This window comes from Ochlerotatus camptorhynchus, unplaced genomic scaffold (assembly GCF_037179485.1).
Source record: "Ochlerotatus camptorhynchus isolate MF236.1 unplaced genomic scaffold, CSIRO-AGI_Acam_v1.1 ptg000179l, whole genome shotgun sequence".
Lineage (NCBI taxonomy): Eukaryota > Metazoa > Arthropoda > Insecta > Diptera > Culicidae > Ochlerotatus > Ochlerotatus camptorhynchus.
The window spans coordinates 240,806-259,820 of NW_027040669.1; the positions used below are offsets into that span (position 1 = coordinate 240,806).

General features: G+C 42.3%; 1 protein-coding gene across 1 annotated transcript in view; it reads left to right on the forward strand.

Moving 5' to 3' along the window:
* Positions 1–19,015, forward strand: part of LOC135701904 (inositol-pentakisphosphate 2-kinase-like) — a 422,782-nt gene that overhangs the window by 161,616 nt on the left and 242,151 nt on the right. The window contains exon 3 of the mRNA XM_065222851.1: positions 13,011–13,038. The gene's annotated coding sequence lies outside the window, so the exon portion shown is untranslated. The remainder of the gene's footprint in view (positions 1–13,010; positions 13,039–19,015) is intronic.

A 19,015-nucleotide genomic window follows, 5' to 3' on the forward strand; every position in this document is an offset into this window, starting at 1 on the left:
ACAAAACAACATTTCAAGCCCCTGTTTTTTTTTTAAATTATTTGTTACTGAAGATTTACTGAATGAAAATAAGGAGAAAAATGAATATTAATTCTTTTCTTTAAAATATCTTTAGTAATAAAACTCTCTGAGCCTTCCAGGTATTTTAGGGAAAAATAAAATTTCCTGAGGATTCCCGGTTTTCCAGGTTTTTGCAGTTCGTAGACACCCTGACTAATACCGTGGGTTTGGCCATAAACTCTCTATTGAATCTTTCGCTTTAAAGGTTCATATCGTACATAAGTGTTTATGAGATACTTATTGAATAACATCAACCACATTGAATCACATCAAACATCAAATAAATGTCATCAGAACAACTACTATTCTTCTCTGAGGTCACATTTGAGTCACTATTTTTACAACCATAAGTCACTAATTGGTCACTTATTTCTTCAACATGGTCATTAAAATCAATATTTTTGACAGTAGTGATCGCTACCAGCCCTGATGTGCTTAGATGAAAGGGTATTTACGAGGAAATAGTTTAAGCAAAAGTCCACTGCCTACCGATGGGAATCGAACCCACACTTTACCTCTATAATACGGTATACTTGATGCTACCCTCATCAGTCTACCAATGACCGAATTTTAGCACAAATGTGAATGATTGCCCATAACAAGCAATTATGTAATGTTTCATGCAAATCGGAGAAGGTCCAGTCGAAAATTCAATTTTTGGCCTGGAACTGCTCATTTGCCAAAGAAAGACTGAAGAAAGTTGTGATTTTTATAAAAAAAACTATAAAGTCTCTTTCATTCAGCTGAACGTTTTTCGTTAAATGTTCTCATTAAGCTCCGTTTGAAGTTCCTCTAGGCATTTCTGTTCGACATTCTCCGAATCCCAGGTTTCAGCTTACATTAATCTCATGTAAGCAGTTTACAATCCGACAAGTCAACCCTAAACCACGTCACTGCACCAGTGCCCCCTTCCGCTTGGCGCCCTGAAGCCCTGAAGAGAAACGGGGCTTTTCGCAAACCAACCCGCTGGTTGCTGGCAAACCAGTTCGATCGAATAAATCAGAGTCACCGATTCCGATTGCAGGGTACAAGCGCGTATTATATCTCGATTGGCTGGCGACGGCCGATCAGAGAACCACCGCTCCGTCGGAGACTGCAAGTCGTGCTCATTTCCATTCCAAATTGGAAACTCATTACATGATTCGCGAACCCGCTCCTCGGTGCATGCCGCTGTTGCAACGGATTGGCGGCGGGCCCTACTACCTAACTCCACGGGTATCGGCCGGGGTTTGTATGAGCAAGAAAAAAAAAAAGCAGCGCACAAAACCAGATCAGACCAGATCGGTACAGTGGCTTTTGCTTTGGCTGTTGCTGCTGCTGCTGCTGCTGCAACAGTTACAGCGTGGTTAGCGCGAAATCCTACTACGTATACACAACAACATTAATTGCAAGAGGCTGCAAGAAGTATAGTGCAGTTTTAGGTGCCGTTCACTTTGCATCTGATCGGTCGATGTGAAGAAATCGCCAGTCGTCGTCATCGTTGTCGTTGCTCGGCGCGGGCTCTCTCCAATTTTGGTGCAAATGTTGTGAATGTAGCAATGGTTTTAGACCCGAACGAGCGCGGGTACTTTAATCCATCAATCAAGTTCGGACCAGAAAGTTGACTGGGCAAAATTCCCATTCCAGGAGATGTGAATGTGAATTGGATTTAATGATGATAATTTGAAGTCGAGTATCGCGGGAATGGTAAGCTGTAGGATACAGTTAGGGAATTAATTTTAAAGTTTACAAAACTCCGAGACCCGTGGACAGACAGATGCAACACATTTCAGTCGTCAGCCATGTGCAAAGAAACGGACCCAATTAGCTTTGCCGGTGGAACATCCCTTCAAGTTTTTCTACACCTATGGTAATTTTTTTTATGGATGCGCGATGCTCATTTAGGTGCTTTTATTACGAAAGGTATAACGGTATACAGATCCAATAAACAATATTAACAAAAAATAAATTCAGCACTTCTTCAGTAGCAGTGTCAAGTTTTACTAATTTGGAGAGTTTCTCCGTCATTCCCTTGGGCTAGTCAGTCATTCGGGACATCTGCCGCTGCTCTGTCATCAACTACTGATGCGTGTAATTGGTAGGTTTCACCTTTTTTCTCTCCTTCATCCCTCTCGCTGAAGTCGCTGGTTTATTACTTTACACTGTCCCAGCAGCGTCGTAAATTATGAACGTTTTTATATGTTTTTACAAACTTTCGAAGACAGACTTATGATCCAACACTAGACACATTTTAACCCACCCAAATTTTCGTCATAAATTCGCAACCTTACGGCTCTGCAGCGTGAAGTGCAACACCTAACCATTTTCGTTGTTGATTCGATAGATTGCGACGGCGACGACGGCCGATGATGGCCAATATAACATTTCGGGGGACACAAGTCAGAAGGATCTAACTCGAAACGTAAACTCGTACACACCCACGCAATCTAACTTCACCATCTGATAGGTCAAACATTGCTCTATCAAATGGTTTAGTTAGTTTTGCGTTTTCGTGATAAATCGACGATCCAAGTCATTGTTTGCGTTTCGACTTAGGCACTTCTGGCTTGTTTCCCCTGATTTTTCCTGACCCCTTGGTTACGTGTGTGAGCCGTGTGTTGAGCGGCAATCGTTGGTGGCACAAATTGCGGTTTGCAGCCATCATCGATAGGTAGGTAGGTAGGTAGATAATCGCGATGAGATAGAGAGACGAAAAATTGGAAATAGAGCCTCATTTTGTACCTTCTGCGTAGGAGTATCTGTTTCAATCTCCCATAACCAGTTTGACCTGCTATGGCAATCGCCACTGTCTGAGCAATCGCTCGTTCGATTTGATCTCGCAATGCTTCAATGTCTGACGATGTTAAACTTTAGGTTTGCTGCAAAAAAGTCGCTGGGGGTGTTAATTTCAATATTTCAGGGCGAACCGGGAAAACCAGGAAATATGCGGGAATTTTAAAAGTAATCGGGAAAACCGGGAAAAGTACGTCATGGTCTAAGAAGGGAGGAGGGAGTTCACAAATGTATGACAACCCAAGTAACAATTCAAGCTGAACAGTAAGAACAGAAGCTGATTATTGGTTGATTTAAGGTGTACAAAGCTGATTAACAGCAGGCTGAATATGTAATTCAACATCAATAAGTTAGCTGATCTAAAGATTGAACAAGCCTAATTTTAGCTTAACACTACTCCACAAATCAACAATGCACTACACATATTTGTTAAATGTAGTCAGTGTCACTCGTTGCATTTCCGGCATTTCTAATCCCAAGCAGGCCTTTCTAATCCCAAGCAGCGGCAGAGACAAGGTAGAGGAGCTTTTTAGGAATAGCTCCAGGTACAAGTGGGCTGCGAAGACGTCGGAAGCATTAACATGTGTATTTCTGTGTTTTGACTGCCACTGAATTTTCAGACAGCATTCCAAAAATATAACTCAATTGTGGCACTTAAACAGCATCCACATCACGATCAAAATAAATCGTGCACTTGTGTCCACATTGTGTTAACTACACTTGAAAATGAGAGGAATGTTTTACTGTCACCAGTTGTTGTTTGCAATTCTGCATTGCTGTATAATACTCTTCCGGTTGCTGTTATTCAACTTAAATTTGACGTGTTTCAAGTTAATGATTATACCTTTTTCCACACATATGCTTTTTAAGTGGTCCACTAGGTATGATTGATGCCTGTGAATCAGCGACTGCTGGTTCGAATCCCAAAATGCAAAGGTAATTTTTAGACTTATAATAACAATATAAATATGTAAATCCAATTAGTTAGTCAGCACCTTGTTGCGGTCCCATAAAAATATATAAGATATGAAGCGGTCTTCATTTTTTCTTCTATATAAAACTAGAAGGCTGAACAAGGGTTGGAAAAGACTAAGTTAATGACAAAAAAAAAGTTGATAATTTATATAACTGTTAAGCTTTTGGCTGATTAAAATTACCAGATTTAGTTGTTTAAAAGCTGAACAAAAGTTAACGTGTACAACAATTATTCAAACTAAGGCTGAATTAAAATCGATTGAACAACACTTGTTAAGCATCAAATTGATACCACCTGGGAAGCTATGCATTAGGTATAGAAAAAAAACGTGACGCAAGGGGGGAGGAGGGGTTATTTTCTCTAAACTTCGCATGAGGTACTTAATGTATGCTCCCTTAGAGCATTGCATTCAGAAGATAGTTCGGGAAACAATTATAAAGAGAATTCCAAGAGAATTCTAAGGATAGCTCATAATATATTCTTAAGCAATTCTAATGCGAGTTTCAAGGATATTCTGCGGAGAGTTTCACGAGAGCTTGGAAGAGTGAAAATCCAGGAGAGAATTCCAAGGATTTTTGTAAAATATTCCACGATAACGTTGGGTAGAATTTCACGGGATAATACAGGAGAATTCTGAGACAATGCTGAGCATGAATCCAGGATCATTATGAAGTGAATTCCATGTCATCTTTAAGGGACACGAAAATTTCCATAGAAAATTGAGGGTGTCTACTACCTTAAAAATCCTGGAAAATCGTGAATCTTCAGGATACTTTATTTTATCTGGAAATACCTAGAATTCCAAGGGAATATTAAAATTCTCGATCAATATTTAAAAACAAGAATTGAATATATTGAAGTTCGCCAATGAATTTCAAAACATTTTACAATGCAACCATTTTTATCTTCCTTGTTATTAACATTTATTGATTAAGCATAATAATTCTGGAGTAGATTTACTTTCAGTAACAACATACATTCTGAAACATGCATTGTTTTTTTGGGTTCTGATACATCGATTAGAAAAACAAAAAGCATTGAATATTTTCAAAGATTCCAAATTAATTGTTTAATAAGGGGCTTGTAAAAAGTTTCACAACTTATGAAGAATTTCCAAGAAATTTCAAGAGATAAAGGAATTCTGAGGAGGACTCCAAGGTAATTCCAAGGAGACTTCCGACTAAAATTGCAAAGTAATTTTGATGAGAATTCTAAAGGATTTATGAGGAGAACTCCAATGTTCTTGTGAGTAGCATTCCACGAGAAAAATGAGATTCCAATGGTAATAAAGAAAAGCATTCAATGAACTTTATGAGGATAATTCCAAAGAAATTCTAAGGAACGTTTCATGGAACTTAAATTTTAAAGAAATAGGGTTAACTACCCCATTTCCGGCCTATTAAGCACAACCCGCACTTAGTCTTTCTTAGTCTAGCGCAGTTTAGCACCAAACGGAATGTTATTATTAGTGATGGCTTCCAAATTTATTTACCTTTCCTATGTACCGTAAGATTGGATAAAGAGAATCCAGTCGTTGAGATATTGTCAAAAGTCTAACATTGCTTCCTGACGCCAAATTCGGCCTACGGATTCTAAACTCGGCCTAACGCATTAAAACGCCATTGAAACGCCAATGAATTCACTTCGGCCTGTATCGGAATCATCTTGATGAAATAAAAATTTTGAGTACTAAAAATGAAGGTCATTTATTGCACTTAAAAGGAAAAATAGTTATAAAATTTTTCCGATTTGGTTTCGATGAAATCTCGAACTTTTCTTCGAATACCACTCATCATATTTTGGGCACTCTGTTGGCTAACCTGAGCGGCCGATTTGTCCACCATCTCTTCATCTCTGTCGCATCCCGAGTAACCTTTCCACTCTTCTTAAACTTCTGTTAGACAATTGCCCAATATTTCTCAATTGGCCGGAATTGAGGGCAGTTGGGTGGATTGATGTCCTTTTCGAAGAAATCTACTGGTTGTCTCGATACCACTGTAAAACTTCTCCGCTGTAGTGGCGGCTTGAGAAATCCGGACAATACTTTACAGCTCTATTATGGGCCTTAATGTACGGAAGAATACGTTTTTTCAGACACTCCTGCTTGTACATTTTGGAATCCATAGTCTTGTTTGTCACGAAAACGTGATTTTTTTATTCGCAGCGGCAAATACCATGCCAGATCATAAGCTTTCTTGCAAATTTATCGGCAAAAACGAATTTGAACTAGCTAGGGACGTCACCTTGACCAGTTGCTTTATAGAACTTTTGTCCGCGAAGCTGCCCATAATCCATCTTCACGTACGTTTCGTCGTCCATGAGGATGCATCCTTTGTACTTTATATTCAAAATGCATAAAAAAAACCTGAAATGCTGCATTTGGAAGTTGAGTGTATATACAATGGTTGCTATGATGAGTTTTCACCGTTTGCTCTCCAGTTTTCAAAATGACGTCTAAGCAAGAGGAGCAGCGTGTCAAAATTTTGCTCGCGCAGCAAGATAATCCGACGTTCTCACACGCCAAGTTGGCAAAATTGCTGGATGTGGCCAAATCGACCGTGAGAAACGTTTTAAAAGTGTTCGAGGAGCGTCTGTCGACCGCCATGAAGCCTGGAAGCGGCGGCAATCGTAATCCGGACGTGGCAGCGACGACGAAGAAGGTGGCGGTGAAATATAAGCGGAATCCTAACCTCTCCATCTGGGACGTCGCTGGCAAGCTCAATGTCTCCCATACTACTGTGCAGCGGGCCAAGAAACGAGCCGGGTTGTCGACGTTTAAGAAGGTGAAGGTGGCGAACCGAGATTACAAACAAAACACGTCGCAAAGCAGCGGTCCCGAAAGCTGCATACGAATCTGCTCACAAAGTTCGACTGTGTCGTCATGGACGACGAAACTTATGTGAAGTCAGATTTCAAGCAGCTTCCGGGGCAGGAGTTTTATACCGCATCAGGAAAAGGTAAGGAACTATCGATGTTCCCGAAAAAATATCTCGTTTGGCAGGCCATGTGGTCTAAAAGCGGCATTTTCATTACTACGGGAACCATCAATCAAGAGATCTACGTCCAGCATTGCATGGAAAAGCGGCTGCTACCATTCCTAAAGCAACATAATAGACCTGTGCTGTTCTGGCCGGACTTAGCGAGCTGCCACTATGGGAAAAAGGCAATCGAGTGGTACGATGAGAACAACGTGGATGTGGTACCCAAAGACCACAACCCTCCCAACAGCCCAAAACTCCGTCCTATCGAATGGTATTGGGTCTTGGTCAAACGGAATCTCAAAAAAACTAATAAATCCATGGAAAATGAGTAGCAGTTTAAATCTAACTGGCGTTCGGCGACGAATAAGGTCGATGAGACCACTGTGCAACATGTAATGGAAGGGTTTAAGTGGAAGGCACGGCAGTTCGGATTTGGCAAACCAAAAGAATAAACGAACATTTTTTCCTTTTCAGTCCACATCGTGCTCTCTTGCCGTGCGGATCTATTTGCTTTTTGCTTAAGAAAGTGTTACTACTACCTAAAGCTACAACAAATTTAAACAGCACTTTTCAGTGCTCAACCTGTACAAATTTTCTACCTTGTTCGACTCTTATTCCTCTTCGATCCTTGTTTGGACCCTACCCGAGGTAATTCTTCTTGGATATCGATTTGCAAAATTCCTCTTCGATCCTTCAGATTCTTATAGTAATCTGCTTGGAAGTCGATTTGGATAAAAATTTACTGCCGCCATGGCGCCTAAACGCAAAAGAAAGGGGCAAACTCTTGATCCCCCTTCTGATGAAATTAATTTGAGTAATCAATTTGATTTGCTCACGGATGATGAGAATGATCCATCATCCAAGAAAAATTCTAGTAAACTTTCCCGGCTTAATGCCAAGAAGGAACAGATTCCCCCTTTTGTGATAATCACTTCCGATGTCCATGCTCTTCGCATGGAACTTTTGAATTTCGTGAAAGTTAAGTTTTCACTACAAATTGGACGTCGGGGTGAATGCCGTGTATTGGCTGAAACCTTGGACGATTTTAAATGTCTTCTCAAGTATCTTACTGAGAAGAAGCACAAGTTTTTTACTTACGACACCAAAACTGAACATGTGTTCAAGGTTGTCATGAAAGGACTGCCCAGTGGTGAATCCCTGGATCAGATCAAAGATGAACTGGCAAAATTACTTGGAGTTGTGCCACTCCAAGTAATCAAAATGAAAATGAAATCCCGTCCTGGCGATTCGCGCAACGGGATTTCTAATGGTTTTTATTTAGTTCACTTCAAGTCTAGTGAACTAAACAACCTTAAGGCCTTAGAAAAAGCTTGCCTTATGCTCCATGTCCGAGTGAAGTGGGAACACTTCAGGAAGACTGGAGGAAATTTCCAAAACCTCACACAGTGCCGTAAGTGCCAGGGATGGGACTACGGAACTCAAAATTGCTACATGCCAGCTAAATGCATGAATTGTGGTGATTCCTCTCACGCAAAGGACGACTGTCCTGTGAAAGAAGATCCTAAGAAATTTAAATGTTCAAATTGTGGTGAAAACCACAAATCCAATTTTTGGGAATGTAAGACTCGCAAAGCGATCCTACAATCTCGTTCTAAGTGACAGGTAGGAAACGCTCCACGTTTCCGAACAGGTACAAATTCCTCTGCTGTTAACAACGGTCAGCGAGGAACAAATTCTACATTCGTACCCGTAGGTATTATTATTATTATTTAGCTTTATTAAGGAGGCTTTCAGCCTTGGGCTGGTTCGCCTCCAAAGACCCGTAGGTACAAATATCACCCCTGCTTCAAATTTTTCATCTGTACCTACTCCCCTCGCTTCTAACAATGTTCAGCGAGTTAATGGAGCTACCTATGCTGCTATTGCAACGGGTAGAAATCAAAATTTTGACAATTTTGACTTAGGAAGCATTACTGCCCCTAAAATGGAACTTTTACAGAAATCATTAATTGAAATGATTTCTGATATGCTTAAATCTACCTCCATGTTTGATGCTATTCAAACTGGAGTAAAATTTGCTAATAATATTGTCATGACTTTAAAATTCAGTAATGGATTTTAAAGCTTTAAATATTTTAAATTTGAATGCTCGATCTCTTAAAGATAATGAAGACGAGCTATTTAACTTTTTGAGAGTTCATAACGTGCATATTGCCGTTATAACTGAAACGTTCCTTAAACCTGACCATAAGGTTGAGAAGGACGCAAATTATTTCATTTATAGAAATGATCGTCTTGATGGACCCTGTGGTGGCGTTGCCATCATTGTTCATAGACGAATCAAACATAAAATTCTTTCTTCATTTGAAACCAAAGTTTTTGAAACTTTGGGAGTTTCTGTTGAAACAAAATTTGGACAACTTACGTTTATAGCTGCCTATTTGCCATTCCAATGCGTTGGCTAGCAAAAGAATTTTCTCAAGGGTGACCTTCAGAAACTTACCCGTCATAGGTCTAAATTCTTCATTATTGGTGATTTTAATGCAAAACACCGCTCATGGAATAATGCTCAAAGCAATTCCAATGGTAATATTCTGTTTGATGATTGTTCTGCAGGTTATTACACTATTCAATATCCAAACAGCCCAACATGCTTTTCTTCAGCAAGAAATCCCTCCACTATTGATTTGGTCTTAACTGATTCATGTCAACTTTGTAGCCAATTGGTTACCCATGCTGACTTCGGTTCTGATCACCTTCCACTAACTTTTGAAATATCCCAAGAAATAATGTGTAATCCCAACAGCTCTACTTTCAATTACCATACAGCTGATTGGGAGCAATATCGAACATTTATGGAATATAACTTCGATCCAAACATTCCTTTGCAAACCAAAGATGAAATTAATTATGCTCTTGAATCTCTGACTACTTCTATTGTTGAAGCAAGAGCTGCCTCAGTACCAAAATGCGAGGTTAAATTCGATTCAATTATAATAGACGACGATCTGCAGCTCTTGATCCGTCTTAAAAATGTCCGTAGGAGACAATATCAAAGAGCATGCGATCCTGCCATGAAAGTTATCTGGCGGGATTTGCAAAAACAAATTAAAAAGCGATTCTCTGCCCTGAGGAATAAAACTTTTGAAAATAATGTTTCTAAATTAGACCCGAGTTCCAAACCCTTTCGGAAACTCACAAAAAATTTGGGAAAAAACCTCAAAAACCTATTCCAGTGCTTAAAGAAGGAGGTAACATTTTGATCACAAATTTGGAAAAAAGCTCAGAAACTTGCTAAGCAATTCGAGAGCTCCCATAATTTCAGTTTGGGTCTTACTAGTCCTATTGAGAATCAGGTTGCTCGGGATTATCTGAATATTTTCTCTTGGGAAAATATTGTTGATGATTCCTGGGGGACTGATTTGGACGAAGTAAGATCTATTATTAAAAAGTTTCATAATATGAAAGCTCCAGGTGCTGATGGAATTTTCTATATTCTAATCAAAAATCTCCCAGAGAGTATCTTGTCTTTTTTGGTAAAACTATTTAACAGATGTTTCCATTTGGCATACTTTCCTGATAAATGGAAAAATGCAAAAGTTGTTCCAATTTTGAAGCCGGATAAAAATCCAGCTGAAGCTTCTAGCTACCGCCCAATAAGTTTGCTTTCTTCAATAAGTAAACTTTTTGAAAAGATAATTATGAGTAGAATGATGCTTCACATCAATACGAACTCAATTTTTGCAGATGAGCAGTTTGGATTTCGCCATGGGCATTCAACTACTCATCAACTCTTAAGAGTTACCAATTTAATTCGTTCAAACAAATCTGAAGGCCACTCAACTGGAGTTGCTCTTCTAGACATAGAAAAAGCATTCGACAGTGTTTGGCATGAAGGTTTGATCGCTAAATTGAAAAAGTTTAATTTTCCACTTTACATTATGAAATTAGTTCAGAATTATTTAACTGACAGAACTCTGCAGGTAAATTACCAAAATTCCAAATCCAATCGATTACCTGTTAGTGCAGGAGTTCCTCAGGGTAGCATTCTTGGGCCTATATTGTATAACATTTTCACTTCGGACCTCCCTGATTTGCCTCAGGGTTGCCACAAATCTTTGTTCGCTGATGACACAGGCATTTCCGCTAAAGGAAGAAGTCTTCGTGTTATTTGCAGCAGACTGCAGAAAAGTTTAGATATTTTCTCTTCTTATTTGCAAAAATGGAAGATTTCTCCCAACGCTTCCACAACTCAACTTATAATATTTCCACATAAGCCTAGAGCTTCGTTTTTGAAACCTAGTAGTAGTCACATAGTCACTATGAACGGAGTTCCAATTTCCTGGTCAAACCAAGTGAAATATCTTGGATTAATACTTGACCAAAAATTAACTTTTAAAGATCACATTGAGGGCATTCAAGCCAAATGTAACAAATATATAAAATGTTTGTATCCTCTTATAAACAGGAAATCCAAACTTTGCCTGACGAATAAACTTCTAATATTTAAACAAGTTTTTAGACCGGCCATGCTTTACGCTGTGCCAATATGGTCTAGTTGCTGCACTACCAGGAAAAAAGCACTTCAAAGGATTAAGAACAAAGTTCTGAAAATGATTTTGAAGTTGCCTCCGTGGTACAGTACTACCGAGGTACATAGAATTTCGAATGTTGAGACTTTAGAACAAATGTCCAACAAAATAATTAATTATTTCAGGCAAAAATCGTTGCAATCCTCAATTCCAACGATTAATTCTCTTTAAACTTAGATAAGATTTAGTTTTAGTTTTTAGTCTAGTTTAGTGTTATACTGACATGCAGGTTTACAAAAAACCTGTTTAAAGTACTGAATTGTCAAGGCAGGAACAATGTAAAAACATATAGATATATATCATAACAATTAAGGCTGGTAAGTTACTGTAGTAACTGGAGCACCTAAGTTAAAATGAAATGTAATTTATTTTGAATTTGGAACAAATAAAGAGTTCAAAAAAAGATATTAGGTAAGAACTAGAAAATGTTGCTTCTAGGAACCTACGTTTGAACAGTATGAAAAATCTTTAGAACAAGCCCTTAGAAATACCTTTTATCAACACATTTGCTCAGGTGGCACTTTCCCCCACAGATGGGAAATGTGTTCCTCACACAAAGTAGCATACCATGATTGGATGAAAGTCCAATACTCATAGAATTAATCATTTTTATCGTCCCAAATATGACCCTCCCAATTCCATAAAGGAATCCATCGCCAAGATAGCGATGTATCCATCGGAAGTTTCCTTTCAAATCCAATGGAACTTCAGGCCATAAACCCAAAAGTAGAAATACATTGTAAACCCAACCCACATCAATCATACCATTTTTCTCCGATCCCCATCCTATTTATGTCTTCCGAAGGAAAAGCGTTCCTATGTACCAACCTTCTCGAACCATGTCCCTTGGGTGACCTCTGCCTCAGCACCAGGTCAATTCCCCCAACGCTCCAACCGCCGTAGAGGTCAGCTAAGTAAAACTACTTTCATTCCATCGTAGTTGGGCGGACGCCGGGCAAAAGTAGGCACATTTTTAGCTCGTCGTTTTTAGCCAATTAAATGCTAATTAAAATTCACCCATCCCCTCTATAAACTGGTGGTGTTTGGGTTGCACCTAGGGTGGTTCGTGCAAACAGTAAGACGTAATTTGTGTGTCGCAAGCGAAAAACTTGCGAGTTCATTTCGAGTGTCCGAGGGTATCCAAATCCATCCATCCGCTCACGGCAAACAGACAGACGACGGTGCCGACAGCAGCAGCCCACAAAAAAGAGAAATTGCCAAACCGGAAAGTTGTTTTTTTTTTCGCAAAACAAGTTTTTGTTTAAGGGGCTGCTGCTGTTGCCATTTTTGCTGTTTTGAATGGAGGTTGTTGTTGGAAATTAGGCAACAGACGCCAGCTCAGATCCAATTGTCGACACCCAGCGAAATAGGTGTTGCCTGATGTAAGATCAAACAGAACCAATTGGCACCGCTAAAAGGGGTCCGGGGTGATCTCCGTGATCGGTACTAAGAAACTCTCGCGTAGTCCGCGGATCGGATGATCGGTGTTGATCTTGACGACATCCAGGCGAAGGGTGTCAATTTGTACGATCAACTCCGGCCAAAGTATGAGCTCAGGGAGATTCAATTTGAACAACAATACTGTGTCACTGTGTATGCATTTATTACATGAAGTTGGTCATTTCCACGAACGAAAGTAACGAACATTTTTGTTTTCTCCATTTGCAGATGGGCCCGATTCCCAACGACAAGGAAGGTAAGCAGTAGCAATTGACGGCAGTGAAACCATATCGAAAGGGTAATTTTCTTTGCCCAAGCTCGCAAACCGCAGAGTGTTTTACAATGTTGTCGACACCATCGGAAATCAGCTGTGGTAAACCTTCACCGACGATGGCGAGACTTCCCAAATAATGCTCGGAAGAAGCATATAATACTTTCTGAACCGCCACGGCTGTGGCTCATGCTATAACCGTCGTCGTCGTCGTCGTCGTCGTCGTCGATGAGATTATGATGAGTTCCTCACGAACCCACCCAAACGGGGGCCCCATCGCCATAACCATCCGTCATCGCATTGGGGTTGCGCTACAAACCCAATGCACAATCTACGACCGCAGCTCACCGATGAAGGCTTTCTCATGTAAAGTGCGCGCCCTCCTCGGTCCTCCGATCCGAGTCTCTCTGTTACCAGTTTTTTTTTGATTGATATTTTGACATTCATCGCCGCCATCATGATTGTCGTCCGATGGTGTGTGGGTTGGGCCATCATCTCCCCGTATCTCTCCTGTGGCGTTTGTGGTCCTCCATAGCCAGCCGGGTCAGGCTCACCGTTGGGCATTAATTTAATGACTCTTATAGAGTTTCTCTGTTTTGTTATTGCTGCCGTGGTGGTTAATGGTGTTATTGTTGTTGTTGATCGTGGATCAACGTGGTCGATTCGGATCTGGTTTTGCGCAATGAAAGCTGCATTTACAAGGAGATCCAGATCCTAGGCGGCTATTACTGACGACCGTTGAAGTCTAACATCACGAGTTTAGTGTGGTTGTTTTTCTAAAGTATGTTTTGACGTAGGACTACGTCTTTGATTTCTATATGGGGGTACACTTTGTGAAAACCGAAAATGGAACATGTAACAAATTAAGAAAGATTTTGAACGTTAATAACTCAGCTACCCCTGGTCCAATTTCAATAATTTTATCACCAATCGATCAGAAATATGGCTACGCATTGATAAAAATGCTTCCGAATGTTGATTTTCAACAAGAAACTATTGAAAAACTGGTAAATGTTTAGCATTGTCCAAAAGCGTCGAATTAACTAACAAATCCACCAATTACCTACATGCATATGCTGCTTCCCCAGCACAGTCGTCAGAGAGTAGTAAGTAGACAAAACAAGTCGAAGTGGCATTCGCCTCCGATCCTCGGGCGCGTGCGAATAGGAAGGATGGAATTGCGTAATATTTTACACACTCATCGCCATGTTCAGAACCAAACGCAAATTCTTCGAGATAACCATCGTCTGGGTGTCTGACGTATCTCCGGCTTGATTTACGAGGTGTGCTGAAGGTGTTCCTGAAAAATGAGATCTGTGATGCTGTCACCTACACTAAACACGCCAAGCGTAAGCGGCCATGGATGTCGTCTACGTTTTTGAAGTGACAGAGACGCACTCTGTTTGGTTTCAGAGGTTAAAGGTGTATTCAGATCTGAGCGATATTTCACGCGCGGAGAGAGATTTTGCGAAGGTACGAGAGGGAGAAAAGTACTAGTTGTCTCTCTCATTCCAACGCAAATTTTGCTCCGCTCCGCTAATGTACGCTTAGATCTGAATACACCTTAAATCATCACCAACATTGGAAACAAAACGGCTCTTTTCAGGGCCACCAAGCTTATTACAGTAAAGATTAGGAATAGAATTCATCTGGCTGTTTGTCCATATTCAGAACCACCGACCACACAAAATGCTCATGTGATCAAACTGGAAGCAGGGATACAAATTGTTTTGATCAACTTTGATCAACTTTGAATCGCCACGGCTGGATATTTTCGATGGAAGAAGCAACAATCTAGCATCTAATTCGACGAAGACGGCAGGAAACATTTCTGGATCAACAAGGCCGCTCACACAAACAAACACCAACATCTTGTAGGTAGAAGTTTCCCCTATCCGATGATGGTGTTGGTTTGTGTGGGTAGCCTTCGCTTTGTGAGTAAAGGGCTTTGGAACGGTTTGTTTACAAATGCTGATGGGCTCTTTTCTATTGTTGATCCAGATTTGTGAAGCCGAGTTATTTACGAAAGAGAGTGTCGATGAAGAGAATCGATCAATGTAGATAGGACCTATTGAAAAGTGACGCGAGATTTGTTTTCCGTACTGAGCTCCAATGCTACCGACGCCAGGGAGGCAGCTCCCAGAGATGTTATACCTTAGAACATGCCGATGGCACCGACTGAGATTGGACCCAGGTCTGCTGGGGTGAGAGGTAATTACGCTAACCACCGGCGCAGATATCTATCACGGCGAATGAGAACGACCCAAATTTGAGTTTAGTTATCTCAGAAATAAGTGCAGGAACTCAGCGATGAGTAAATATTCCTCATGTTTTCCCAGGTTTTTCCAGGATTTTCCAGGGAAAAATTCCCGAATTTGAGAAAAGTAAAGATTGGATTCACTCAGTCTATTGGTACTACTCCGAGACTGAATAAAATTTTCGTCAATTTCCTTATTTTCTGGCAGATTTTTTAGGTTTTCCACAGGAAATCATGAGACAAATTTACTCATCGCTGAGTTCCTACAGTTTTGGCGATTATGAGTGAACTAAACTCAAATTTGGGGCGTTCTCATTCGCCGTGTACGCAAAAAGAAAATAGCCAGTGTCGCTACTTGATAGTAAGCTACTCATAATGGGAGGAGTCTTTGTAGCTTTTATACCACTTGGTTGCACATCATTCTGCTTTAACCTAAAAAGATATAAAGCAGCGCCGCTGTCTGGTATCAGCACATATCATTCTCTGCTTGAACGTCAAGCAGTACAGTTCGGTCTTTGCTCGCTCTGTCGAGTTGTTCAAAAGTTTCTAGTTTGTTCCAAACATTCGCAGTTTAATCGCGTCGTCAGTAGTGTCGGTCGCTTCGTGTGATGGGAAGACAGCGCTCCCGGAGCAGGCTCCGAGAGAAAACGGAGACGAAGAACAGCGGTGAGGGTAGCTTGAGTGTACCTATTTCGAATAGGTACGCTACTCTTCCCACCGATGTAGGGAATCCCACCTCAGCCACGGTGAAGCGGTCTAAGAAGAGGAAGAAAAATCAAGGCCAGTCCGATGGTGCGAGTGGACGGGACGATGCCACCGCGACGAACGTCAGCGTCATTGGTGATTTCGGCGACGCCGTCGACAACGAAACTGCTGCCAGCCCGAGTGCAGCAAAAATGAAGCTTCCTCCACTGGTGGTGAAGCAAGTCCCACTCAACACGCTGATTGGCGATCTTTCATCGCTGGGCGTTGCAGCTGAGTTTAAGCTCGGCAGGATCGGCACCAAGGTGATGCTCCGAACCAAAGCGGAGTACGAAGTGGCCGTGAAATATCTGAAGGATACCAAGGCGGAATTCTTCACGCACGACATCCCCGGTGAGAAGCCCTTCAAGGTAGTCATCAGGGGTCTACCAAACTTCGACCCCAAGATGGTCGAAGCCGAAATCAACCGATACAAGCTAGCCCCAATCGCTGTCTTCCGAATGACAAGGAGAGATGAAAACGTGAAGACGTACCCGGATTGTCTTTTCCTGGTGCACTTCCAGAAAGGGACGGTGACGCTCAATGCGCTACAAGCCATCCGATCGATCTACTCCATCATCGTACGGTGGGAGCCATACCGTGGCGGTCATCGTGACGTAACGCAGTGTCAGAGGTGCCTCAATTTTGGACACGGTACCCGCAACTGCAACATCAAGCCACGCTGCAGCAACTGCGCTCAAGAACACGCCACTTCCAACTGCCCTGCGGATGGAGCCGTGGCGATAAAATGCGCTAACTGTGGTGGTGCACATCAAGGCTCTGACAGACAGTGCTCCAAACGCGAGGACTTCAAACGCATCCGAAAGCTGGCGTCAAGCAACAATCAACCAGGACGCAAGAAGGACAAAACCCCATCATTCAGGACGGAGGATTTTCCGCCTCTTCGTGCTCCCCAGCAAAGGCAAGCGAATTCGCGGGTGCAACCCGCCCCTTCTCAAGAAGCTTCCGGTGATTCTGCTGGCCAAAGCTCTCCATCCCCCCCTGGATTCTGGAGACAACCAACAGGACAAAACAACAACCCCGATCTGTTCTCAGCGGATGAACTGATGGAAATTTTCGTCAACATGTCCGGTGCTCTTCGTAAGTGCCGCAATAAGCCCGAACAGATCCAAGTGCTCGGTAAGTTCATCATCCAGTATGGCGTCTAAACCGCTAACTATCGTCACCTGGAATGCTTGCTCTGTAAGAGCAAAAAAGATTGAGCTTGCCGACTTCCTCCGCAAGCACAGCATCGACGTGGGCCTTCTAACCGAGACCCATCTAAAGTCCGGCGACAGCTTCTGGTTGCCTGACCACAACATTATCCGGCTTGATCGCACCAGCTCCAGGGGGGGTGGTGTTGCGGTCGTCGTCAAGAAAGGAATAAAATACCACACTCTGTCCCATATCCGCACCTCTATCATCGAGGCCCTTGGTGTGGAGGTGGAGTCGTCGACTGGATACGTCCAGTTCATCGCCGTCTACTGCCCTCGACAGTGTGCCGCCAGCAGTGGACTAGCGGCTAAATTCAAGAAGGACCTGTCCACCATCACCCGTAACGGTTCCCGCTTCGTCGTTGGAGGAGATCTGAATGCTCGCCATGAGGCCTGGCGGAACTACCAGCAGAACCAGAACGGTCGTCTCCTGTTCGACCACTCACAGCATGGGCTGTACTCCGTTTGGTTTTCGGATGAACCAACATTCATCTCACCGGCAGGCAACCCATCGACGCTAGACCTGTTCATGACAAATATCGGCTTGTCCAAGCCGGTAGCCTTGAACGAACTCAGCTCCGACCACCAACCGGTGGTGGCTGAACTGGGCTGCAACGTGGCTCCTGCTTCAAGTCTGCGCAAGGACTACCATCGCGTTAACTGGGCCCAGTTTGGACGCGTGGTAGACAGGCACATCATCGACAACCCGCCGCTTGACACCGTGGAGGACATCGATCGAGCGTTGGAGGGACTCCATCAAGCCATAACCGTGGCTGACGAGGCGTGCGTCCGACGAGTTCCTGTGAGGGGTAAGTTTATTGCCATTGATTCCCACACCCAACTTTTGATTCGCCTGAGAAATGTTCGTAGACGCCAGTTTCAGAGGACTGGAGATCTGGGCAAAAAACGTGAAACGGCTGATCTGAACAGACAGATTGCTTCCAGAATGGACTCACTCCGAAATGAAAGTTTCGGGCGTGTTTTCCAGAATCTGGACGACCGCTCCAGACCATTCTGGAAGGTAGCCAAGGTCCTGAAAACTCATCCCAAACCCATTCCACCTCTCAGAGTCGAAAATGATGACGATCGGCTTTTAATCACCCCACAGGAAAAAGCAAATGCGATCGGCGAGCATGTCGCTTCATCGCATTTGCTTGGCTCGAATATCCAAAGTCCGCTCGAAGATCAGGTTGCGCAATGCGTTCAAAACCTAGATGCCTCCCCTTGTGTCGTGCCTCCGGCGGATATGATTACAGTACAACAAATTTGCTCAGCGCTGAAATGCACCAAGAACATGAAGGCTCCCGGGTTTGACGGTATATTCAACTTGATCTTGAAGAGACTTAGCATGAAAGTGCAGTCTCTTCTAACCGCTATCTTCAACAGATGCTTGGAACTGCACTACTTTCCAAGTATCTGGAAGACAGCGAAAATCATACCTATCCGCAAACCCGGGAAGGACCCAACGCTAGCTTCAAGCTACAGACCAATCAGCCTCCTTTCAGCGCTGAGCAAATTGTTCGAGAAACTCATTCTCAATCGTTTGCTCAAGTTTGTCGAGGAAAATAACATTCTCCTTCCGGAACAGTTTGGGTTCAGAAAGGGGCACTCCACCAATCACCAGCTAGTGCGGGTGATGAATAACATCCGAAGTAACAAAGCTGTATCCAAGTCCACAGCCATGGCATTGTTAGACGTTGAGAAAGCGTTTGATAATGTCTGGCACAATGGGCTTGTATACAAGCTTTGT